Here is a 26,134-nt window from a genome sequence, read left to right as displayed (position 1 = left end):
ATAGTTATTTTTATCTGGTTTTAAGAGGATTTACAGATTATGTTAACTTTTTTTTTTAAACTAAAACTACCTTCACAAGATGGACAAGTGTCTTAAATATATTCCTACAGAAACACCCTGACTTGTAGATAATACTTGTAATGTAAGCACACAAATGACAGGAAAAAGCCAGAGCTGACTCCTCTATACTGCTACAAACACTGTCAGCAATAGCATGGCATGTGGTTGTGTGCAGTCATATGCAATGTCTCTGACATCAGGCCCATCACAGTAACAACAACAGTAGCAATCCAATAACATCTTATAGAAGATTTAAAATGACTCAGATAATTTAAAATATAGATTTATATCTGTATTTCACTATTGCTGTCTAGTAACATTATCTTAAGGGTTTATTTTGCTCTGAGAGGGTAGATGAAAGTAATATAGTAATACAAATAATTTATATAGTATATAGTAATGCAAATAATTTATGATAATTGTAATAGTTTACAAATATAGGTTTAGTATCCTTTATCCAAAATGCTTGGGACCAGAAGTGTTCTGGATTTGGGATTTTGGAATGTTTGCATTATGCTTACCAGTTGAACATCTCAAATCCAAAAATCTAAAATCTGAAATACTCCTCCAGTGGACATTTTTTTGAATATCATATTGGTGCTCAAAAGTTTCAAATTTTGGAGCATTTTGGATTTTGGGATTTGGGATGCTCAACCTGTAATAAATATTCATTATTGACAGAACATGCTGAAAAGTACATTAGTAGGCATATGTAATAAAAAAGTTACAGACCACTACTATGAATTTAGAGATGAATGCCCAGAGCTGTTGCAGAATAGAGACTGTATTGTTTTCATCTTTGTAGCTCAAGCGCCTAGCACAATGACTAGACCATATTATATGCTCAGTAAATATTGAATGAGTGAATAAATCAATAGAAGAATGAATATAGGATGGGGAGTGTTATAATCTCAAACTAGAGGTGAGAAACCAAGATGAAAGAACCTGATGACTCAGATGCAGAAGTGGATTTATGTCTGAGTATGCAATGAAATTATGACCCTACTGCAGCGTGAATTTATCTGGTGAAGTCCTCACTTCCTGTCTCATGGGGAAAGGGAGATACTGCCAGTTGGGGAGAATCTGGGACTGTTCTCCTTTTGATTTCACCCTAAAACTGCCTCCTCTTTTTCAGATCCTCCTCCAGATCTCATCCCCTCACACCACCACTTGTGCCCCTGTTACCAAGGAACCTTTGTTGCCTGATATGCTCACCTGAATTACTGAGTGATTTTGCTTATGTCTGTGTAATCACAGTCCCAAAGCTATTTTCTGATAAATGATTACAACTTTACTTACATAATTCTGCAAGCCCATGCCTCATCCTTCAGTATAAGTGAAAAGAATCTAATTCATGTCATGATATTGCAACAAAAATTTGACCTTAGACCTCAATTGTTTTACTATTTAAGAATTACTTATCCTTGGATGTTGTGGGTTCCTAATAGAGGGATCTGTTAATTATTTTTATTCTTAAATAATAATAAGTGCTGAGGCAAGCAATATGGACTAGCAATATACTTGTGTTTTCAGAAATAAGGAAAGATCATTTTTCTAATATTTTAATAGAGCAAAACAATTTCAGCAACTAGTAGTATAAAGTCTCATTACTTGGGTAGCAAATGTTTAATTCATCTGTGTCATCTTGGTTAAATGTTCTCTAAAATTTTATGATAGTTATAAGCTTAGCTTGTATGTTTTAGGAGTAGTAATATAGGCAATTCACAAGTAATATTGACCTTTTAATTAAATGTTCATGATAAATATAGAATATCCATTTTGAGCACAAATATTTTTTATTACATTATTGGGAAGGAGTTGCAGCCATCAATAATAAATGGAGCTTGCCCTTCTGTAATTCACGGTTCATCATCACAAGAGGCCACTAGACAGTAAGCACCATGAAAGCAGGAAACATATCCTTTCACTCACTGTTGTAGCCTCCATGCATAGTAGAGTGTCTAGAATGTAATAAGAATACAACAAATATTTTGTCAAATGAATGAATGAAGTATGTGTATGTTCACCCCTGGCACCAGCCATGTATTACACCTTTGCCTGCCCATAAAGATAAGTCTCAAATAACAGCTATTGTATAGGGCAGTGGTTTTCAGTCTCTGACCTGGGGAACCTTGGTGCTCTGTGGAGATGCTGAGTGGTTCTGCCAATAGCAAATTGCTTTCTGTCAAACCTTTACACTGCTGGAGTGTTATTTGTCAGGATTCTTAGTTACAATGCAATCTACCTTAAGAAAAAAAAGATTTCTTGGCTTAGAAATGCCGAAAAAGGTAGCGCAAAAGACACCAAGGAAAGACTAGAATGCAGCCTGGTCTCAGAATAAACATCACCTTCATCTCTCAGCATGTTGGCTTCATGCTCACTGCAGACCTGTTTTTTCAGTGGGAAACATAGCTTATGACAGCTGTTAAGCTTTGGTATGTCTTAGATCTCTAGTCACTGGGTAAAGACTGACTTCAGGCTTTCTTTGGCCTCAAGTTTAAAATTTTGGAGAAGGAATTTTGTTTACAAGAGTTTGGTTATTTAAAACGAGTTTCAGAAATTTCTGCTGCAACAGTTAATTTGCAGCCCCACCACTCTTTTTTGACTTTCTCACTTTTATTCCCATCTGTTCTTTCTCAGCATCATTTCCTTAATTCCAAACTTGGACTCTTGGCCCAGTCTTTCTCACTTCTTAACTCTCTTCCTGGCCTATTTGGCCTTTAGCTTTCCTGTTCTTTGTGTCTTGGTATGTCGTTTGGTCCTTCTATCCCTTTGTCTTGACTGAAGACTGGTTTCTCAGAGAATCCCCTTCCAGCTTTTTGTCTGGGAGGAATTGAGCCATATAATATGTAAGTTTCAAGATTATATAAACCATAGCTGTTTTAAGTCTTCCTTGTACTTTCAAATGGTTTTCACTAAAGGACAAAAGGCAGTTATTTTATATCTACTGTAGTCCTAAGCAGCATATAGGGTAGAAGTTCTTAAAATAACTTCTTTTGTAAAGTGGGACACCTTCAGTCATTAGACTAGAATTTTCTCTGATGCAAGTGCTAAGAAATGACCTTGATCAGTAAAAAGGTACATACATATTGAAGCATGGGAATTACCAATATAATCTTTCTTTTCTGTTTCTGGAAAGGCAATTAAGGCTTCTACTCCTACAGCAGCCAGTGCAAAGCCTGTCCTGAGTCAGATTTGACAATAGCATTTTAAAATGACCAAAGGAAGTGTAAGCCTAATTTAGAGCAGGACATTTCATCTGCACTACTCCACTTAAACTTTTGTGCTGAATTTTTTAAATGTGCAAAAGTTGTCTTGGAAATACATTTTGAATCATGAGAAAATAATTACAAGTCAGAGAGCAGGATGAATTCTAGTCAAAGAAGACATCTTTACAAATAAATAGGTAATGTTGTGGTCCTACAGAGCATTTTTCACTTAGCTCTATGGTGAAATGATTTTAAAATGAAGAAAGATGAAGTTTTACTTTAATTAGTTTGTGACGACATGGATAAGTGCTTTTGAAAGAATAATTATCTGGCCCTTCTTTTCAGAGAATGTGAATTGAGAATTGAAATTGATCTGGGATCAGCCCAATTAACTTTATCACAGTTTTGTCATGTTTTGCAGTAAATTAGCATGAATTCTGTCATACATAAACTTCATTTGATTTTGTTTTGTTTCTTTTTCATTCTTGTTTTGTGTTTATTTAAAATAGTTGAAAGGAGTTCTGGCTAAAACCAAATTCATTGAAGGACTATTTGGTCTTTTTATATATTTCCTCAAGTTGTAGAGAGAATGAAAAATATATTATGTTATACAAACGTGTTTCTCATATTGGGGATCACCAACATATGCTGTGAGATTTTTAAGTTCTCTATGAGAATTTAAATACTTTGTGTTATTTCAAACGTAATTTTTAAGGAAGAGTATGTGTAGTTTAAATCCATCCATACAATATTGATGCCTATTTTTGTGTCCGTGGATTTATGACATTAGTGCCAAGAGTTACCTATGTGACAGTGTCTACATTTTAATATATTGTTTCTCAAATCAGGCTCTAAGAATCACAGAATCTCTGGACATGTTTTCAGGCATCTGCAACTACCTTTGTAACAACATTAATAACTAATATTTTCAGATGATATTTTTGACACCAGATGTCTTCTAAGAAGTTTTTATGTATTATCTGCTATAATCCTCACAACTCTAGAAAGTATTACTATTTTCTTCATTTTAAACATAGAAAGAGGCCAGTGTGGTGGCTCACACCTGTAATCCCAGCACTTTGGGAAGCCCAGGCAGGTCGATCACCTGAGGTCAGGAGTTCGAGCCCAGCCTGGCCAACATGGTGAAACCCTGTCTCTACTAAAAATACAAAAATTATCCGAGCATTGTGGCGGGCACCGGTAGTCCCAGCTACTTGGGAGGCTGGGGCAGGAGAATCGCTTGAACTCAGGAGGTGGAGGTTGCAGTGAGCCAAGATTGCACCATTGCACTCCAGCCTGGGTGACAAGAGTGAAGCTCCGTCTCAAAATAAATAAATAGATAAAATAAAAATAAAGATAGAAAAACATAAACACAAAGAAGCTAAGGAACTTGCCAAGGGTGTTAGAGCTGGGTTTGGAACCCCACACTCTAGCTCCAGAGTTCATGCTCTTGAGTACTGTGACCCTTTCCTCCCTGGTGGGGATAATGGGTACTGTTCCCTGCCCTTGTCATTGGTTACCCATAATTATGAGCACTTAAAAAGTAACTGATTTCATTAATTTGATGAATATGGGTTTCAATTTCTTGGAATAACAAGACTTCAGAAAATACTGACTGGCTTCTATTCTAAGGGTATGACTACTTATAGAAGGAATTAATTTGTGTATCAAACATTTTTAGAGTTACCAATAGAAAACTGTTAAGCCATAATAGCAACAAATTAGAGAATTTCTGTTGATGTGCATTATCCATATAGGAAGAAAACAATGTTTCCTCTACCCAGTTTCCTTCTCTTCTTTGTCCCTTCCTGAACTTTCATTCCTAAATCCTTATAAGGAGCAGAACAGTGCTGGTCTCTACACTGGAACTGGGAGGGAACTGCAGTGGCCCAAACTATGGTGTTGGAGCCCAAAAAGGGGAAAGGAGGGCATTTGTTTAGGAAGGCTGACCTTCACTGGGTCAGAGTCCAATGCGGGTAAGGACCACATTTATGTGTAAGGGCAGCCTGATATGGGTGTCAGAGCACAAGCAAGGTGGGGGTGGAAGAGGTACCATGAATGGGTGACTAGTGCACTGTGTCAGTGCCCAAGCAGAGTGAGAAGAACATCATCATGGAGGGACGGCCTGACATGGGGTTTTGAAACTCAACTGGAGTGGAAAGCATGCTCATGCAATGGGGTGGGGGGCAGAATGGGGAGTCAGAGTGAGGAAGAAGTATATTTGGAAGGGTAGAATCTGCCATGGAATATTGTAGCTCATGTGAGTGAAGGCAGGGGAGCACTGACTGTGGGCTGTTGGGACCCAAATGGGATAAGGGAGGCATCTGTGTAGAAGAGAGGTGGTATTAGAGATGAGGGATGAGATTTTATATAGGGAGTTGATCAAATAAAAGATAAAAAGTTAATGGCAGCTGGACTTCTCACTGTTGGAGAAAGAAGTTACAAATATAGGAGAGGAGAAAACTATAATGAACCCTACACTGTTGTATTGCAGTTGGAGATATCAGTGTATATTCATAGATATAGATATAGATATTGATATTGATATAAATATGTGGGCCTGTGTTTTCTAGCTTTGCCTACTGGGTGGGCCTAGAAGTAGTGACATCTCAGTGGCCATGAACACACCTAGTGCCCAAAGCTTGCCTTCTAATGCCATTCTCCAAGGAAGCAGAGCTCCTTGGAAAAATATTTGATCTAGACTGTGACCAGCAAAGACCCAGAAGAGGCTGGAAAATTATGTTGTGACAGAAAGAAAGGAAACATTCAAAGAAAGGTTTCAAAAGAACACAGAACTCCACAACCATATATGTATTTTTTATAGTCCCATTTTTGTCCCTGCAAAGACACTTGTTATGTGGCTGGAATGTAACCATGAGTTTGAATTGCTTGCCAGAGATTCACTGGCAAAAACTAGAACAAGAATAGGGCAGATTGTTGGAGCTAGAAATGAGTGGTAATGAAAGGTGAATGAAGGTGAATGCAGATTGAATAGTTCTGTGCATACGAGGGGAGGTAGAATATGTGGGAAGGAGTATGGGAAGGATGAGGGGAAAATCCCTGAAGGAGAAATGGGCAATTTGGCGACTTCAGGGGCCCTAGGCATTGATTTTTTTAAAAATCAAGAATTGTGTCAGAGAATAGTATGAGGTAGACAAAACTAGCTTGGTTGTTGAATTTATGGAAAGATGATAGTTCCAAAGATCATGGAGTTTGGATCATCTCTCTTTGGGTTGAGATGATGGGAAAAAAATTATTCAAGCTGAACTTGTGGTACATCTGTTAATTTGAAATTTAAGTTGTGGGAGACTACAGCTGAAAAAAAAATGTGTAGGAGAAAAATTAATCTGCATTGCAACCACATTGTATATGGTTAATTTGCCTTCATGTACCGGGAAGCAGAAATGCTTACTGCAGTAGGTGTTAAACTAGACTAATTATGAACATTACTTGGTGAGCTTTTAAAATAAATACACAATCTCAGAAATTAATAGCAATCACTGGTATGGTAAAAAGGGTGAAACCAGTTGTTTCAAAACATGGTTTCTCCATTTTCTAAATGTGCATCCTTGAACAAGTTGTTTAACCTCTTTGAGCCTCAGTTTTTTCACCTGAAAAATGGGACTAATAGCAGCTATTTTATAGTGTTATAATGTATGCAACAGGTGTTCTCTTGGTAATTACCTTCTGCATCAACTCCCCGCACTGCCCCCCAACCGCAGATACATACTTTGTTCTCTAGGATGCTTCATATTGTTGCTAAAACCAAGCAAAAGCCATACTCTAGAATCTTGGGTATAATATAACCAATTTAGTATAAAGGGGACAACACATTAGGAATGAGAGGCCAGACCCCACTATTTGTTAGGGCTTGGATGAGGCAGTAGCACAGAAAACCAGGGAGACAGTGCAGAGGCTTCCTTCCCAGGATGCCCTTGTTTTGGCAGATAGGCATGACCTAGATGTTACCATAGACAGATGGTAACAGGGTATGCTCTCTTGCTTTTCAAGAGGCCCTATCTTGCCAAAAGCCACCTCACATTCCAGGAAGAAGGCTGGGGCTCCCCAAGAAGTTGCCAGAAGCCTTGTTTGACCTACAGCAGTGTCAGGAGGCTAAGACCTACCATGACATGCCACAGAAGCTTAATTATAATTAATATCTTCTTTTATATATCTTTGTGTATACCTTTGATTATATCATTAGGATGAATTCCTAGAAATGGAAGTACTTGGATTTCTATATACATTTTAACAAATTGCCAGAAGTTTCTACCAATGTCTATTTCCTTAATGGTTAACTGGAATGTTATTTTGCTGTGCCCTTGGCATTGCTTTTTTAAAGATGTCTGTGAATTTGTTCAATTATACATAATAATATCAGTTAATACATGTATAGTTCTTACTATGTGCTACGTACTGTTTTAGTACTTTGTATGTGTAGTATAATTCTAGGAGGGCCCCAAGATTTCCTGCCCTCTAGCATATATGTCCTGTGTAATTCCCAGTAGCATGAACTTGTTGAGCTATCTCTGCCATGACTATGTTACATTATATGGCAAGAGATTTAGAGATGTAATTAAGGTTCCTGATAGTTGATCTCAAAATAGGGGAGATTATCCAAGTAAGCCTGATCTTATCACAAGAGCCCTTTAAATTTAGGTCTACAGAAAATTAGAGATCCAAACCATGAGAAGGAATTGGCATGAGGGTGATTATCCATGGCTGGCTTTGAAGATAGAGAGGGCCACATGAGGAATGCAAACAACTGTAGTCACTGACAACTGTCCCTGACTGATGGTGAGCAAGGAAGTGGGGGGACCTTCAGTCCAATAGCTGCAAGTAACTGAATTTGACTGACAATAAGAATGAGCTGGCAAATGGGTTTTCCCTTAAGGTTCTGGAAAATAACTCAGGCTGGTGATATGCTGATTTCAGCTTTATCAAACTCTGAGCAAAGTCATGCCATGCCAGACTTCCAACCTGCAGAACTGTGAGCTAAGAATGGGTATTGTTGTTTAAAGACATAGGGCACAGAAGCCAGCTTGAAGGGGTTTCCACTGGCTAAATTTGGGATAATTTGAGCTTCAAAATAAATAAATATAGTAACAGATTGTAACCCATTTGTTTTGGTCCCTTCTTGCATTGCTATAAAGACCTACTTGAGAGTGGGTAATTTATAAAGAAGAGAGGTTTAATTGACTCACAGTTCCACATGCTGTACAGAAAACATGGCTGGGGCAGCCTCAGGTAACTTACAATCATGGCAGAAGGTGAAGGGAAGGCAGGAATATCCTCATGGCTGGAGAAGGAGGAAGAAAGAATGAACGGGGAGGTGCTACACAGTTTTAAACAAACAGATCTCATGAGAACTCACCCACTATCACAGAACAGCAAGGGAGAAGTCCACCTGATGATTCAATCACCTCCCACCAGATCCCTCCTCCAGCACTGGGGATTACAATTTGACATGAGATTTGGGTAGGGACACAGAACCAAACTGTATCACCATTGAATAAAACAAATCTATGCAGATATGAACAAACAAAAACTTACATATTTAACGAGAAATTAAACTTTATTAATTTCAAAGTACCTCTCCACAAAATACAAGTAGGAAGAAAGGTACCTTTATAGTGGAGAAACCTGACAGGCACTACCTTAATTAAGCGATCAAAGTCAATAGCATCAGTAATGGACAAAGGGAAATCAGGTAATGCAATGAGAAGAGCACAACATCACTTCTGTGATATTCCCGCCAGATGCATATTCTGGGCCTAATCATGAAGAAACATCAGACAAACCAAAACTGAAGGACATGCTACAAAATAACTGGCATGTAATCTTCAAAAGTGTCAAGATCCTGAAAGTCAAAGACTGAGTAGCAATTCTGGGCTGAAGGGGACTAAGGAGACGTGACAGCGATATGCAGTGCTTGGTTCAGAACTGGAGCCTTTTTCTATAAAGGACATTATTGAAACAGTTGGCAAAACGTGAATGAGATCTGAGGATCAGTTGATAGTAAAGTTATCGATGGTAAATCTCTTGTTGCTGAGAGTTGTCTTGTGGTTATGTAGTAGAATGTCCTTGTTTGTAGGAAAGACACCCTCAAATATTCAGGAGGGATGGGAAATCAGGGCAACAGTTTCCTCTGAAATGGAACCTTCCTTCAGAAAAATAAACTTCCTTATACTCTACTTGCAACTTTTCTATAAGTCTGTGATTGTTTCTAAACATAAAAACATAACTTAAATTTTAAAAAGAAAAAAATTTTTCATTCACTGAAAATTTATAAAATATGGAACACAAAAAAGACAATAAAAATAATTCTATTCACATTGATTACTACTACTACATTTTGGTGTATAGCTTTGCAGTCATTTATTAAATATACATCTACACACACATATATATACACTTTTAAAATAAAATTATAATTATTCCTATCTTATCTTGCTTTAGAATTTTAATATACGTAAGCTATATGTCACTAAATAGTCATCTGTAATTTTTTTTTTGAGATGGAGTCTTTCTCTGTCACGCAGGCTTGAGTGCAGTGGTGTGATCTCAGCTCACCACAACCTCCACCTCCCAGGTTCAAGCGATTCTTCTGCCTCAGCCTCCCAAGTAGCTAGAATTATAGACATACGTCACCATGCCCAGCTAATTTTTATTTTTTTAATTTTTTTTATTTTTAGTAGAGACAGGGTTTCACCATGTTGGCCAGGCTGGTCTTGAACTCCTGACCTCAGGTGATCCATCTGCCTCAGCCTCACAGAATGCTGGGATTACAGGCATGAGCCACTGTACCCAGCCTATGTCATCATTTTTTATGGCAACTTTTTTACGTGTAAAACTGTGTTATTGAAATATTCAGATTTTTGTTGTTGTTGTTATTGTGTTTTTTTTTTTGTGAGACAGAGTCTCACTCTGTCACCCAGGCTGGAGGGCAGTAGTGTGATCTTGGCTCACTGCAACCTCTGCCTCCCGGATTCAAGCGATTCTCCTGCCTCAGCCTCCCGAGTAGCTGGGATTACAGGTGTCTGCCACCATGCCCAGCTAATTTTTTTTTTTGTATTTTTAGTAGAGACAGGGTGGATTTTACCATGTTGGCCAGGCTGGTCTTGAACTCCTGACCTCGTGATCCACCTGCCTTGGCCTCCCAAAGTGCAGGGATTACAGGCATGAGTCACTGTGCCTGGCCTCAGATTTGGTTTTAAAATTATCTTAACACTTCTATTCAAATTTGTCAGCTCTGTCACTTGGTTATGTCAAACTAGCCTTAGCAGTTACAAAATATATCTTGGAGCAAATAAGTTAATACATATGTCAGAGAAGAATGATGCTAGTAGCTGTTTACACACCCTTTGCCTTATACACATTTCCCATTGGACAGGACTAGAAGCATCATTTTCTAGACATAAGTCGGCACTAGTATCAATGAATATTTCAATACTCACTCTCCCTCTCAGCCCTTTTCCCAATAACAAAAATCTAATAGTGAATTTGTGAATATACGTCAATTTATTCTACTATTGGTAGACCTCTGGTGTGTTAGTCCATTTTAGCTACTATAACAAAATACTGTAGACTAGGTAATTAATAAACTTCAGAAATTGATTGCTTACGGTTCTGGAGGCTGGGAAGTCCAAGCCTGAGGTGCCAGCAGCATTTGGCGATGAGAGCTTGATGAGGCAAGATGAGGACTTGTTCTCTGCCTCAAAGATGGGCCCTTGTTGCTCTGTCTTCACATGGTGGAAGGGGCAAATACACACTTTTCAATTTCTTTTGTAAGGACACTAATCCCATTCAGAAGAAAGAAGCCCTCATGACTTAATAACTTCCTAAGAGGCCCCAACTCTTAATACAGACACGTTGGGGATTCAGTTTCAGCATATGAATTTAGCCAGGGGGTGGGGGCATGAAACACCAACATTCAGACCATAGTATCTGAGTAGTTTCTTTTTGTTTGTTTCAGGTAGTGCTGTGGTGTTGATCATGGCTCACTGAAGCCTTGACCTTCTGGGCTCGAGCCATCCTCCCACTTCAGCTTTCTGAGAAGGTGATAGGCATGCAACACCACACTCGGCTAGTTTTTCATTTTTTTTGTAGAGTCAGTATCTGTTTGTTGCCCAGGCTGTGGGTCATTTCTAACATGGGTTACTAGAGATAGCGCTGCTATGACCATTCTTATATATGTCTTCTGATGAATATATGTACAAATTTCTATTGAGTATATAAAAGGTATAATGGCTAGGTCATAGTAGATGAACTGCTAGTGATTTTTTTCTAAAGAAGTTGTTCCAGTTTACACTCCCACCAGCCGTGTGTGAACGCTCTGGTTGCTCCACTTTCTTACCAACATTTGGTATTTTCTATCTTTTTCATTTCATCTACCCTAGTGTGTTTATAGAGGTATTGCACTGTGGTTTTAAATTGGATTTTGCTAATGGATAAAGTTGAGCGCATTGTAATATGTTTATTGGCCACTTGGGTATCCTTTTATTGTGGAGTGTCTGTTGAGGTCTTCTGCCCCATTTTTTATTGGGTCGTCTGCCTTTTTCTCATTAATTTGTATGTGCTTTAATATATACATATGTATTCTGGATTCAAGTCTTTTGAAGAGATATATGGCAAATGGATTTTCCTGCTCTTCAGGCTCCCTTTTCACTCCCTTAATGGTGTCTTTGGATGAATAAATGGTCTTAATTTTAGTATTTCCCAACTTATTATGTTTTCCATTTAAGATGAACATTTTTTTAAAAAGAAATCTTTGCCAATTCCAAGGTCATGAATATGTTCTCCTTTGTTTTCTTCCAAAATGTTCATTTTTATCTTTCACATTTAGATCTGCAGTACATCTGGATTTGATTTATGTGACTGTTGGGAAGTAGGAGATCAAGAATCACTTTTTCCATGTGGATATCCAACAGAACCAGGACCATTTATTAAAGACTGTTCTTTCCATACTGCACAGCAGTATGACTCACTTCTTCATAAATCAGGTGATCATGTATGTATGGAACTGTTTCTTGAGGCTCTTTATACTGTTCATTGACCTATTTGCCCATCCTTGCTCCAATAACAGTCTTGATTATTAGAACTTCATAATGGATCTTGGTATATGGTACTATAAATCCTCCAGCTTTACTCTTTTCATCAAGATTCTCTTGGCTATCCTTGTCCTTTGCATTTCTATACATATTTTTAAACCAGCTTGCCAATTTTCATATGCACAAAAAAACTTTCTAGGATTTCAGTTGAGATTGTATAAATCAATTTGGAAGAGTTGACATTTTTACAATACTGAGTCTTTTCCACCATTTAAGTAATTTGCTGAGGGTGCCACAGTTTATAAGTGGTGGACCTGGAATTCAGTCTTTCACAGCCTGATTCCAAAGACCAACACTACCCTAGAGTTTAGGTGTACCTTAGTTTTGAGGATATGCTATTTTTATTTCAACTATATTTTAAATGAACCTATTTTATTGGTCTACTGTAATGCTTTCTTTTACAGTACTATTGTCTTAAAACCTTGCATTGTATGGGTATCTCATAATTTAATGTAACCAATCCCCTATGATCACTAATTTTAAAGTCATTTCCAGTTTTTCTCCAAATAGATAATTCGGCTGCAAGCATACTTGTAAATATATCTTTTTGTACATGTTTTCTTGGGATAAATCTCTAAAATTGTCACTGGGTTAAATGATATAAAAATGTTAAGAATTTTGATACAGAGCTGGCTGCAGTGGTACACACCTATAGTCAGCTACTCAAGAGGCTGAAGTAGGAGGATCGCTTGAGCCAAGGAGTTCAAGACCAGCCTGGGCAACATGGTGAGACCCCATCTCAAACACAAAGAGAATTTTGGTACAGGTGTACCTTGGAGATATTGCAGGTTTGATTCCAGACCACTACAGTAAAGCTAATATTGCAATAAAGAAAGTGGCATGAATCTTTTGGTTTTCCAGTGCCTGTAAAAGTTATGTTTACAGTATACTATAGTCTATTAAATGTGCAATAGCATTATGTCTAAAAAATAATGTACATATCTTAATTTCAAAATCCTTTAGTGCTAAAAAATGCCAATGCTCATCTCAGCCTCAGTGAGTCATAATCTTTTTGCTGGTGGAGGGTCTTGCCTCGATGTTGATGGCTGCTTACTGATCAAGGTAGTGGCTGAGGAAGGTTGGGGTAGCTGAGACAGTTTTTTAAAGGAAGACAACAGTGAAGTTTGACACATCAATTGACTCTTCCTTTCATGAAAGATTTCTGTGAAGCATGTGATGCTTTTGATAGCATTTTACCCACCATAGAACTTCTTTCAAAATTGGAGTCAGCCTTCTCAAACCCTGACATTGCTTTATCAACTAAGCTTATATAATATTCGAAATCCTTTATTATTTCAACAGTGTTCACAAGCATCTTCACCAGGTATAGATTTCATCTCCAGAAACCAGTTTCTTTGCTTATCCACAAGAAGCAACTCCTCATCTGTTCAAGTTATATCATGAGATTGCAGCAATTCAGTCACATCTTCAGGCTCTAATCCTAGTTCCCTTGCTATTTTCACCACATCTGCAGTTACTTCCTCCATGAAATTGTTGAACCCCTCAAAGTTACTTACAAGGGTTGGAATCAACCTCTTCCAAACTCTTGTTAATGCTGCTATTTATTTTGACCTCCTTCCAGAAATCATGAGTGTTCTTAGTGGCATCTGGAATAGTTAATACTTTTCAGCAGGTTTTTAATTTACTTTGCCCAGATGCATCAGAGGAATTACTATCTATGGCAGCTATAGCCTTATGAAATGTGTTTCTTAGATAATAAGACTTGAAAGTTGAAATTACTTCTGATCCGTGGGCTGCAGAATAAATGTTATGTTAGCAGGCATGAAAGCAACATTAATCTCCTGTACATCTCCTTCAGAGCTCGTGGCTGACGAGGTGCATTGTGAATAAGCAGTAAATTTTGAAAGGAATCTTTTCTTCTGAGCAGTAAGTCTCAACAGTCGGCTTAAAATATTCAGTTAATCATGGTGTAAACAGATGTGCTATCACCCAGGCTTTGTTGCTCCATTTATAGAGCACAGACAGTAGATTTATAATAATTCTTAAGAGCCCCAGGATTTTCAGAATGGTAAAGGAGTACTGGCTTCAACTTAAAGTCACCAGCTGCATTAGACCCTAACAAGAAAGTCAGCCTGTCCTTTGAATCTCTGAAGCTAGGCATTGTTTTTTCATCTCTGGCTATGAAAGTCCTAGATGGCATTTTCTTTCAGCATAAGGTTGTTTCATCTACTCTGAAAATCTATTGTTTAGTGTAGCTACCTTCACCAATGATGTTAGCAAGAGCTTCTGGATAACTTGCTGCAGCTTCTGAATCAGGACTTGCTGCTCCATCTTGCATTTTTATGTTCTGAATACAGCAACCTTCCTTAAACCTTATGAGCCAACTTCTGCCAGCTTCAAACTTTCTTCTGTAGCTTCCTCACCTCACTTAGGCTTCCTAGAATCAAAGAGAGTTAGGGCCTTGCTCTGAATTAGGGTTTTGCTTAAAGATTGTTGTGGCAGGTTTGATCTTCTATCCAGACCACTCAAACTTACTCCATATGAGCAATAAGACTGTTTTGTTTTCTTATCACTTGCATGTTTACTGGAGTAGCCCTTTTCATTTCTTTCAAGAACTTTTCCTTTGCATTCACAGCTTGGCTAACTGGCACAAGAGGTCTAACTTTCATCTCATTTTGGCTTTTGACATGTCTTCCTCACCAAGCTCAAACATTTTTAGCTTTTGATTCTAAGTTAAAGATGTACTATTCTCCCTCAATTGAACACCTACAGGACATTGTAGGGTTATTAATTAGCCTAATTTCAATATTGTTGTGTCTCAGAAAATAGGGACACCCCAGGAGAGGGAAAGACAGAGGAAAGCAGCTGGAACGAATTAGTCAGAATACACACAACATTTATCAAGTTTGCTTTCTTATGTGCATGCAATTTGAGGTGCACTGAAACAATTACAATAGTATCATCAAAGATCACCAATCATAGATCACCATAATAAATATAATGAAGGGTTTTGCAGTAACAACCAAAATGAGACACAGAGACATGAAGCAAGCACTGCTATTGAAAAGATGGTGCTGACAGGCTTGCTTGGCACAGGGTTGCCACAGACCTTCAATATCTGTGAAGTGCAATGAAATGAAGCACAAAACAAGGTATGCCTGTATGTCGCCAGCTAGCCCCCTAGATACCCACCAACAATGTGTATGAGAGTTAATTTACTGCCACCTTTCCAATTACATACATACATTTTATTTTTTGTTAATTTGATTGGGAATGTTGTGGTTATTTTAATTTGCATGTTTTTGACTGCCAGTAACAAGTGGTAGTCGTATGTTAATGACTATTTCATATGTTACTGACCATTATATTTTGAAACAAAGTATTCGATGGTACTTTTAAAGCCAAATGGAAAATCCTATGCAGCCACTTTCTGTTTGTCCTTGTGTTACATGGTAATTTGTACCCCACCCCCCCCCCACACCATCGACACACTCTACCCCTCCAGGCAGAAAGAAAAACTATCCCTTCCCTCTTTCTCTAAGGAAGAGCAGTTTATTTTTCCTCCACTTCCCCTAGTTTTCATAGACATTGAGGTTTTTTTGAAAAAGGACTTTCAAATCATTGTTCAGAGAATATGGATCCTTGTGCAAACAGATTGTGAAATAAAGGATAGTGGAGAATCGTCCCCTCCTTGCCTCTGTGAAGGACTAGGTTGAAGCAAAAATTGAAACAAGAGAAGACTGACTTATGAGCACTCCCCATTCAGCACCTCTCCTCACATCACCTCCCTCTTCTCCAGGTAGCTGCTCATCCTCAGTCACTGCCTCTCCCTGAAAACCCTACCCAGACCTGAGGGCCCACCTTTCATGCTTCAAAATTAGCCCCTCTAGTTCCTCTGCAGTAAAAACTCTACCCACTTCAGTGCAGCTAATGCCAACTATAAATTTGCCTTTATAGGGAGGAAGATTTTCGTTTATGATTTAAATTTAGAATTGAAAAGAGGAGATAGGAAAATAAGGAAATCTTTTTTCCTCTTTTTGTTCCCTCTGCGTTTCTTTTTCCTCCCTCTTCCTTTCCCTCCCTCTAAACTTTATCTTAACTCCTTTCATCTTCCCCTTCATTTATTTACTTCCTAGCCTGGAGATCTTTCAAATTTAACTGGCAATAATACAAAATGCATTAATATTTCTTACCTCTTATTTATTCAAAACATATTAGTGGCTACCATGTTCCAGGCACTGTAATTTAATAGAGTTTTATAGTCTTTGTTGTTAAAGAGTGGTAGGTTGCTATTTTTTATTAAAAATGTTAAAAATACCCTTTGTGTAACATTTTAGAGGAAAATTACTCCTTGCATAACTGATCCTTCACGGAAAACTATTCTGGAGTATTGTATACTTACAGATGCATTCTTTTGTGTTACTTTTTGGTAGTATACTTAACTTTCTGAGGATTTTTTTCTTTCCCTTTCCAGAACCACTGACATATCTTTTAACCTACTCTCTTTTAGCTATGTTAAAACTGCATGTGAAATTCTATTAGAGTTTTAAGACAGGAAATTTTGCTAGATGTAATTTTTTCATGCTACTATTGAAAAGCAATGACAGTAATATTTTCTAGTATTTTACCTATGTCTATATTGATAGGTGTTTTTCTAGAACAATTTTTATACTGCTTTATGTACAGAGACATCAGAATCTCCTGGGTGCTTCATATTATCCCAGTCTATCTCAGTTGAGGATTTTGTTTGGCTGAAAGTTACAGAACCTGATTGCAGAAGCTTGGGGATTTATTTTTCTCATTACAACAAGTCCAGAGGGAAAGAGTCCGGGGCTGGTACAGCAGATTCTTGATAACAACATCCCAGGCTCCCCTTGGCTTTCTTCTCTGCAACAGTTAGTATGAATCTTTCATCTTAATACTCACTCCATGTCTAGCTTTACGTCCGCATTTCATGCAGGAAGAAAGGAGAAAGGGCAAGGAATAAGGAGGTGTGCCTGTATGAGAAAACATATCTTGCCCTGAAATTCCCAGCAGACCTCTCTCTGGTCATGTCTCACTGGTTGGAAGTGTATCACATGGTCATTTACAGTCTCAGAGGTGTCAAAGGAAAGCCAATATTTTACCCTGAACAAAATTAGAATGTGTTAGAAAGGGAAAAAAGTAGAATGAATATTAGTACCTAGCTGTGTCTTCCAGTTTTAAACTTCAGAGGATAAAATTTCCTCAGCAGTGATAGTGAAAAGCACATCAAAATACCATTTAATTGTTGAACTCTATAACCTTGCTTGTGGCCTTCGCTTTCATGGTTTTCTTTTAATTATCAAGCTTGTAATCAAGAGAAAGACAATGCATTTGTGACCATTAATCAGAAGAAAAGCTGCGTTTTGAATCATTTTTGTTAAAGGGGCCAGAAGAAATTTATCTTACAAGGCAGAACAAATTTGTATAAAAATTATTTCATTATATACAAAATTAAAGTTAACTGGGTATTTCAGGCTGGCCTTCACAGGGTTTGTATGACTTGGTAGGGTCAAGGGGCTCTGGGAAGTGGTCCAAACTTGGCAGGTTCAGAAATGTGAGTGACAAGTGATCAGACTCTGGGGTTCTCACCAGTAGAACCCACTTGGTAATCTTTATAGACTCTAATATTGTTGCATTAATTTTACAATAGAAATGAGAATTGCAGTCAGCCCTCCATCTCTGCAGGTTTTGCATTTGTGAATTCAAACAACTTCATATAGAAAATATTTTAAAATAAATAACATAGAACAACAAAAATACAAATAAAAATATAGCATAACTATTTATTTAGCATTTACCTTGTATTAGGTATTATAAATAAGTTAGAGATGATTTAAAGCATACAGGAGGATGTGCCTAGGTTATTTGCAAAACTACACCATTTTCTATGAGACACTTTAGTATCCATACAGTCTGGTATTCTTGGAGGTCCTGGAACCAGTCCCCTGCAGATACTGAGAGATGACTGTATGTAGTAATAGGACCTTTTGGGGCTATGTTGATTACTTTTAATTACATATATGTACACATATACACATATATACATATATACACATATATATGTATATATATACACTCATATATAAAATCACTGTAAAAATGCAGTGATTTTATTACAGTTAAAGCTAAAGTCCCCTTTGACACTAACCTCCAATTGCAGCATCCTCTTCAGTTTGGTCTACGTGTGGGCATTTAGGCTTTTTTTCTCGAGAGAGAGCGCACGCACAAGAGAAGGGGGTAGTATTGTTTGAAGTCTGTTAATGTTTATATAATGGTATCATATGCTATGTTTCATAGTGAAACTTGCTTTTTTCACTCAATAATATATGTTGGAGGTAAAACTACATTATTTGTGTCTACCATGCATAGAATCTCCTTCTTAACCCCAAGCTCTTGGAGAAGTAAGATAGCATAGATATCCTTAGATTACTAACAAAATGCAAGTTTCTCCACGCGGGGGTTGTGTGCTATGATTGACACCTGAGTAGCTGGTCTGGGGCACCGGTCAACTGCAGTTAATGTGAACTTAGAGCCAGTGCTGAAACTTTAAAGCAGGCATGTGTTTTCTTCCTCACTTCTTCACATATACCTCAATCTACTGACCATTTTGACTTGGAGGTTGTTCTCGATAACAGTTGTCATCTCATACAGGTGAGCCTAGATTTAAATGTAGGGGAAAAGCAGGTGAAAACTATATGTTTGCTTCTAATACTACCATGCATTAGGTGCAGGACTGTGATCTATAATGTAATCACTTAATGCTCTTTCAGCAAATATGTATTGAATATCTAACAGGGACCAGATACTATTTTAGGCAGTCTGGAGAAACAGAGATGATCAGCTAAAGGCCTTGTTTTCATGGAGCATATATCCTAATTGTAGACGTGAACAACAGGAAAGTTAATAAATATATAGTATAATGCCACACAGTGAGATGTACCACAAAGGAAAATAATTAGAATGAGAGGGTGAAGAATAATTGGGGGTAGAGGGAACTACTTTAGATGACATTGCCAGAGATGGTCTCTCTGGAGAGGCCTGAATAAATCTATAGCCCTTTATCTAGTGTATGATAGATGTTTAATAAACATTGTAATAAGCTCATAAATAAATTAGAGAAACAGTAGGAGCAAACACAAAGTGTAATAGTAGTACAAGGGAAAGGAAAGATCATCTCTGTCTGGATTAGCAGAAGCTCCAGTAGGATAATTAAGATGAGACTGAAAAATAAGTAGGTATTGGTCAGAGAGGCAACAGCACAGAAAGGCCTTCCAAGCATAGGTATTAGTGTGTGTACTATTTCAAATGAGAGAGATATCAAAGAGCATATCAGTTTCCTATTGCTGAAAAAACATTACCACAGCCTTAGTGACTTAAACAATCCAAGTTTATGATCTTACAATTCTGGAGGTCAGACACCCAAAATAACAGCAAGCTGTGGGCAGGGCTGTATTCCTTTGGAGCCTCTAGGGGAGAATCTGTTTCCTTTCCTTTTCTAGCATCTAGAGGCTACCTGCATTGTTTGGGTCATGGTTTCATGCTTCTTCAACGCCAGAAGCATGACATCTTCAAACCTTCCTGCTTTCTCACCTCTGCTTCTGGCATCACATCTCTGATTCTGACCTTCCTGCCTCCTTCTAATAAGGCCCTTCTGATTACATTAGGCCCACCTGGATAAGCCAGGCTACTCTTTTATATAACATCAGTTGATTAGCAATCTAAATTATCTTTGCCACCTTAATTCCCCTTTGCCACATAACATAACATAATCATAAGTTCTGAGGATTACGACCTACATGGACATCTTTGGGGCACTATTCTGCCTTTCACAAGCATTGTCCGTTCAGGGATCTGCAAATGGTTTGGGAATGCTCAAGGGTAAAGTACAAATAAGGTAATAGGTAATGAAGGGGTTAGAGAGTCAAGAGCTAGATTGTCCTGGAGAGCAATTAGAAACCATTTGGTAGGTCAGGGAGTTCTATGATGTATTTGGGTGTTTGAGACATCACTCATCCAGGCAATTGTGTGATGGTAGCTGGGCTAGAAGAGCAGATAAAAGGATATTGATAAAATTCTATATATAGGATATGGAAGGAGTGAATTATATAATACCCTGCAGCTGTCAGAGAGGTTAGGCGTAAAAGGGACCAAGGGGAAGCAGGTGAACCTCTTACATCAAGTCCAGGTATGTAGGATGGGAAAGTAGACTCCCAAATTGTGTCAGAAAATTGACAAATTTAAGCATGTCCAAAATGGCAAGTCATGTAGGAGGATAAGTGGTAAGTCTTTCCAAAGCAGAGGATTACTTTCATTATTCTTTCTTTATGGATCCCACATTCAAGGGGAAAAATTAGAGGCAAAACAGTATTTCTTCATAACTAAGTACTTAGTTTCCCTAAGGTGATTTGTCAAAACTCAAAACTCCCAGTCATAGTTTCTGGTCAGAATTTCTGAGACAGTCAGTGGAAACTATGTGAATTTGTCCTTCCCCCCCGCCCCGAAAAAATCTGGAAAATTCCCATTTTTATGTAGCATATACCTAATTTATACCTTTTCTCTTGGGGTTTTGGAATTATTAAAACAGTTTGGAGGATATAGAGGGAGTAAGGGCATGAGAGGCTCCACTGCAGTTACCTTCACTCTCTGTGGGGCTCTGAAGTCCCACGGAAACTGGGCCCTTTTAGGTTGTTTGCTGTGGTTAACTCTTTTCTTTCTCCCGGACTGTGTTCCCCAGACTGGAAAAGCCTATGGGATGTATAGATCTGTATTTGAATTATTTTATTAGCAAGGTTGATTGAGACTCTCTACTTTGAGCTGTTTTAAAAATAGAGAAAATCATATAGGTTGACTATATGTGGAACTGGTTCATAAGCAAATTTATATGAATTATAAAGAGGGCAGAGATTTGATAGATTTTATTTTTCTGATTATGAATTTTATTTTTTAGTAGAAAAGGCAGAATTCTTTGAGAAAAATTTCTGTCTTTGATTCTTGTGGTTGAATGAATATATGTATATGTATACATGCCATTTTCAGTCATTAAAGGCACGTGTGTGTATATATATATATATATATGTATATGAACACACAAATAGAATGATATGGAAAGATGGCCAAGTTACATTATTAAATAACTTGTGGAATTGTATAAATGTCATTATTATACCTGTATAAAATTGGATATATATAAGTACTTACAAATGCATAGAAATTCTTTGAAATAATACAAAATAAAACCTTGATAATGACTACCAGGGCTAAATGCAACTGTTCCTCCAGCTCTTCTGTTAGAGGCAAGTAGGACTGAAAATCTTAGTTCTTACCACACAATTTTCTATACAGTTTATTACTTTAACCAGTGCATTTGTAACTAAAGAATAGTTTAAACTAAACTACTTATTTCCCAAAGAGCATTAAAAAATGACTTGGTGAATATTCTAATGTTAACATTTTAAAGTTCTATACAGTGCAACAAGTGTATTTTAATATACTCTGCCTTTTAGTAGAAGGTGAGTAAGAATCAATTCAGTATCAATATCATGAATTACACGTACATATGTTTATATCTTGAAGGATTCTTGATGTCATGAAATCCAGTTTCTTTTTTAATTGGTAAAATAGGCATACCATGGTAGTGTTTTCCCAGAATATAGTAAAATAGCTATTGCCTCTGCTTAGTACTTTTTAAACTGTGTTTTTCTTCTTCCTATAAAATAAGAAAAATTTAGAAATTATGCTCAATCATAAAGTAGTAATCAAAATTAAGTATAATCCTACTACCCAGAAATTGCCAGTGTTAAATATTTGCTATGCAGAATTAGACTAGTTTCTTTCTGTTCAATTTTTTTTTTTTTAATTTCCCGTAATCAACTTTGGTAGTTTTTTTTTTTTACAGTCTATCTCCTACAAACTTCTTATATAGTTTATTCCTAGATATTTTGTTTTTCATTTGTTTTGAGTGAGATCTTTCCCATTATATTTGAATTGGTCATATTTATTATGTGACTGAGCACTTTGTTTAACCATTTATATTAGTTCTAATAGTACATCTTTTGGTTCCATTAGTTTTTTTCAGGACAATAAATTTATCTTACACAAACTACAGTCCATAATGTTTTATAATGAAAGTGATATGTAACATTCTGCTTAAAATTTAAAAATGAATTCTGGATGTTAGAAAAATACTGCTTCAGCTGGACTTTGGCCATAATATTTGAATGAAAATGTTGTGGGATCTTTCATATGAAAATGACCAAGATCACATACCTAGTCAGTAGCAAAAGAACTTTAGTTTCAAAATCTTTCATTATAATACAAGAATCTCTAAAAATGAAGGCTTATTTTATAATCAATATCATGGCCAACTTTTATTATTTGATAAATTAATTTTTTACAATAATTTGATACCACATCCAAGATGTTCCTACATGTATATATTTTTAAAATTTAATTTAATTTTAAGTGCTGGGATATATGTGCAGGACATGCGGGTTTGTTACATAGGTAAATGTGTGCTGCACGTATGGTTTGCTGCATATATGAACCCATCACCTAGGTATTAAGCCCCACTTGCATTAGCTATCTATCCTGATACTCTCCCTCCACTAACCCCCTGACAGGCCAACCTCAGGCCAGTATCCCTGATGAATATTGATGTAAAAATCCTCAATAAAATACTGGCAAACTGAATCCAACAGCACATCAAAAAGCTTATCCACCATGATCAAGTCGGCTTCATCCCCAGGATGAAAGGCTGGTTCAACAAATTAATAAACGTAATTCATCACATAAACAGAACTAAAGACAAAACCAGATGATTATCTCAATAGACATAGAAAAGGCCTTCGATAAAATTCAACATCGCTTCATGTTAAAAACTCTTAACAAACGATGTATTGATGAAACATACCTCAAAATAGTAAGAGCCATTTATGACAAACCCACAGCTAATATCATACTGAATGGGCAAAAGCTGGAAGGATTCCCCTTGAAAACTGGCACAAGACAAGGATGCCCTCTCCCACCACTCCTGTTCAACATAGTATTGGAAGTTCTGACCAGGGCAGTCAGGTATGAGAAATATATGAAGAAATAAAGAATATTCAAATAGGAAGTAAAACTGTCTCTGTGTGCAGATGACATGATCCTATATCTAGAAAACCCCATTGTCTCAGCCCAAAAGCTTCTTAAGTTGATAAGCAACTTCAGCAAAGTCTCAGGATACAAAATCATTTGCAAAATTACAAGCATTCCTATACACCAACAATAGACAAGCAGAGAGCCAAATCATGAATAAACTCCCATTCACAATTGCTACAAAGAGAATAAAATACCAGGAATACAGCTAACCATGGAAGTGAAGGACCTCTTCAAGGAGAACTACAAACCACTGCTCAAGGAAATAAGAGAGGACAGAAACAAATGGAAAAACATTCCATGCTCATGGATAGGAGGAATCAATATCATGAAAATGGCCATACTGCCCAAAGTAATTTATAGATTCAATGCTATTCCCATTAAACTACCATTGACATTCTTCACAGAATTAGAAAAAAAACTACTTTAAACTTTATATGGAACAAAAAAAGAGCCCGTATAGCCAAAACAATACTATTTCTACATATTGGTATTGTTTTTAACATCATTTCGCCTGGCAGAATCCCCATTATAGAAGACTCACCGTCATGGGGTGATTGACTAGTCTACATATTTATAATCAGTTTAGAGTTTAAATGCTATCCATATGTAGTACAACCTTAACCCTAAATATAATTGACTTTTTCCTTCCTCAGTGTATTAAAAAAAGATTTTCTTAGAAAAGAGAAGAATAAGAATATTAACAGTGTTAAAAAAAAACTGCCTCCTTATATAAATGATCTCTCTCTTATTTTTTCACATCTCTAAAGAAGTCCTGATTTTTCCCTGTAGAGACTGGTCATAAATAGATAAATATCATTTATTTATCTATTTTACAAAAGTTTAGATTCCCCATCAACTCTGTAATAATTAACTTTTCACTAAAATGTTTTTTAACCCTCTAGCTATTGTGACACTATCATTCCATTATATATCAAAGTGTTCTTCCTGTGCTATAAGAAATTTCTTACAAAAGTATTATTTTAAGATATTTTCCATAATTGAGTAGATCTAAAAGGCTTAGCATTTTGATAACATTCATAAGCAATTTCTAAAATGTCATATAATGTGAATATGGAATAATTTATAAAACTAACTGTTCTTAAATTACTTAACACAAAAAATTCTGTTCAAGTAGCAGTTATGCAGCCAAAAGTATTTTAACAACAGGCTGATGTGGCCACTTTGAATTTCTCACTAGTAAGCATAAAATTGAAATAGCCTGGATGATGTATACTTCTTTGGGAACCAGGAAATGTTGGTTTTAATACAGTTTCACAAATCCCTTATCTGAAATATGTGGAGCCAGATAGTTTTTAGGTTTTTCAGATTTTTAGAAATGGGATAAAGAACATATGCCCATTATTTTTTGAAACCCTGGTGGGCCCCAGGCATCATCCCATAATTAAACAGATTAATATTTTTACATAAATGTATGAATGTTCACATTCATAGTGTAAACTTCAGTTTGGGTCAGGTTTGCCACCAAATGATTGCAGCTCAGGTTAGGTTTGGCCAGTGTATTAATTATGAAATAAACCTTCATTTTCAGAGATGTTTGTATTATAATGTGAGAGTTTGAAACTGAAAGTTCTGCTACTGACTAGGTGTATGATTTTGGTCATTTTTCTGAGCCTCAATCATCTCAGGTGCTAAAATGAGAACTGAACTAAGTAAATTACTTGTGAACTTTTCAGATCTAAATCTGAATGCCTAATCATTTCTCTCACATAAGAAACATTACAATGAAATCAGTTTTATAATACCTCAGCTTTAGTTCACAGGCCCTCAACGTTTTTGAAAGGCAAGTAGAAATTATACATGATTTATATATAACGATTAAAGTATGCAGGTCAGGAAGTATTTCCACTTGGTCTTCTAAATAGTTGGAACCAAATGAGGTTTCCAGTTCATGAAGACAGATTTGGCTGCAACTTTGATTTCCAGAATATATTCTAATGTCAGATTTCTTATGGCCATAATTAAAATTTGAAGTACATAGAGATAGTGAGAAACATTTTATCGCTTGCATGATTTTCTTCTGAAAACCAGGAGGAACAAATTAGACAGGGTTAGACCAAGGTAGCCAAAAGGGAATCTGCAAAACCCTATTTTGTTTCAGAACCTCAATGTTTGAGTCTCAATGCCAAGAAAAATGAGGCCTAAATCTAAAGGGGCTGGCTCTCCAGTGAAAGAAAACTACACAACTAACCAATAAGAGGACAGGAGAGGTCTCCTATGAGATAAAGATGGCAAACTTGGACAGCTAAGCTATGGATGGCAGAATTAAATGAAATCTAGGGAGGGGATGCAGTAGGCCAGAGCTAACAAACCAGCATAGATTTATTTCTGGAGGCGTGCTTTGCCTGGTACTTGTGTTATAAAAAGGAAAAACGTATATTTGATTATCTTTGGGTGTGGAATGCTCTTCAGTTTTCCAAATTTTCTGCCACTCCTATGGTCTTGCTCCTTGTCATTTCTCTCCTTTAACTTACTGATGGCTGCTGAGTGCATTTACATTTGCCACTCCTGTCTGTAGGTTATACTCTTAAAGCAGATTAAAATAACTGGGAAGGCTATGGTAGGGAGGGGGAGGCTATAGTAAGGACTTAGGAATTCTTGGTAACTTGGCAG

The 26,134-nt window shown here is 36.9% G+C and overlaps 1 protein-coding gene and 1 pseudogene across 5 annotated transcripts in view; one reads left to right on the top strand and one right to left on the bottom strand.

Moving 5' to 3' along the window:
* The window catches only part of LOC103784028 (heterogeneous nuclear ribonucleoprotein D-like), a 48,085-nt pseudogene extending 33,414 nt beyond the window's left edge, over window positions 1-14,671 (bottom strand).
* CCDC148 (coiled-coil domain containing 148) overlaps window positions 1-26,134 on the top strand; it is a 463,587-nt gene that overhangs the window by 65,346 nt on the left and 372,107 nt on the right. The gene's annotated exons all lie outside the window — the stretch shown is intronic.

The sequence above is a fragment of the Pan paniscus genome, chromosome 13 (genome assembly GCF_029289425.2).
Source record: "Pan paniscus chromosome 13, NHGRI_mPanPan1-v2.0_pri, whole genome shotgun sequence".
Lineage (NCBI taxonomy): Eukaryota > Metazoa > Chordata > Mammalia > Primates > Hominidae > Pan > Pan paniscus.
This window is presented reverse-complemented; position numbering and strand designations above follow the sequence as displayed.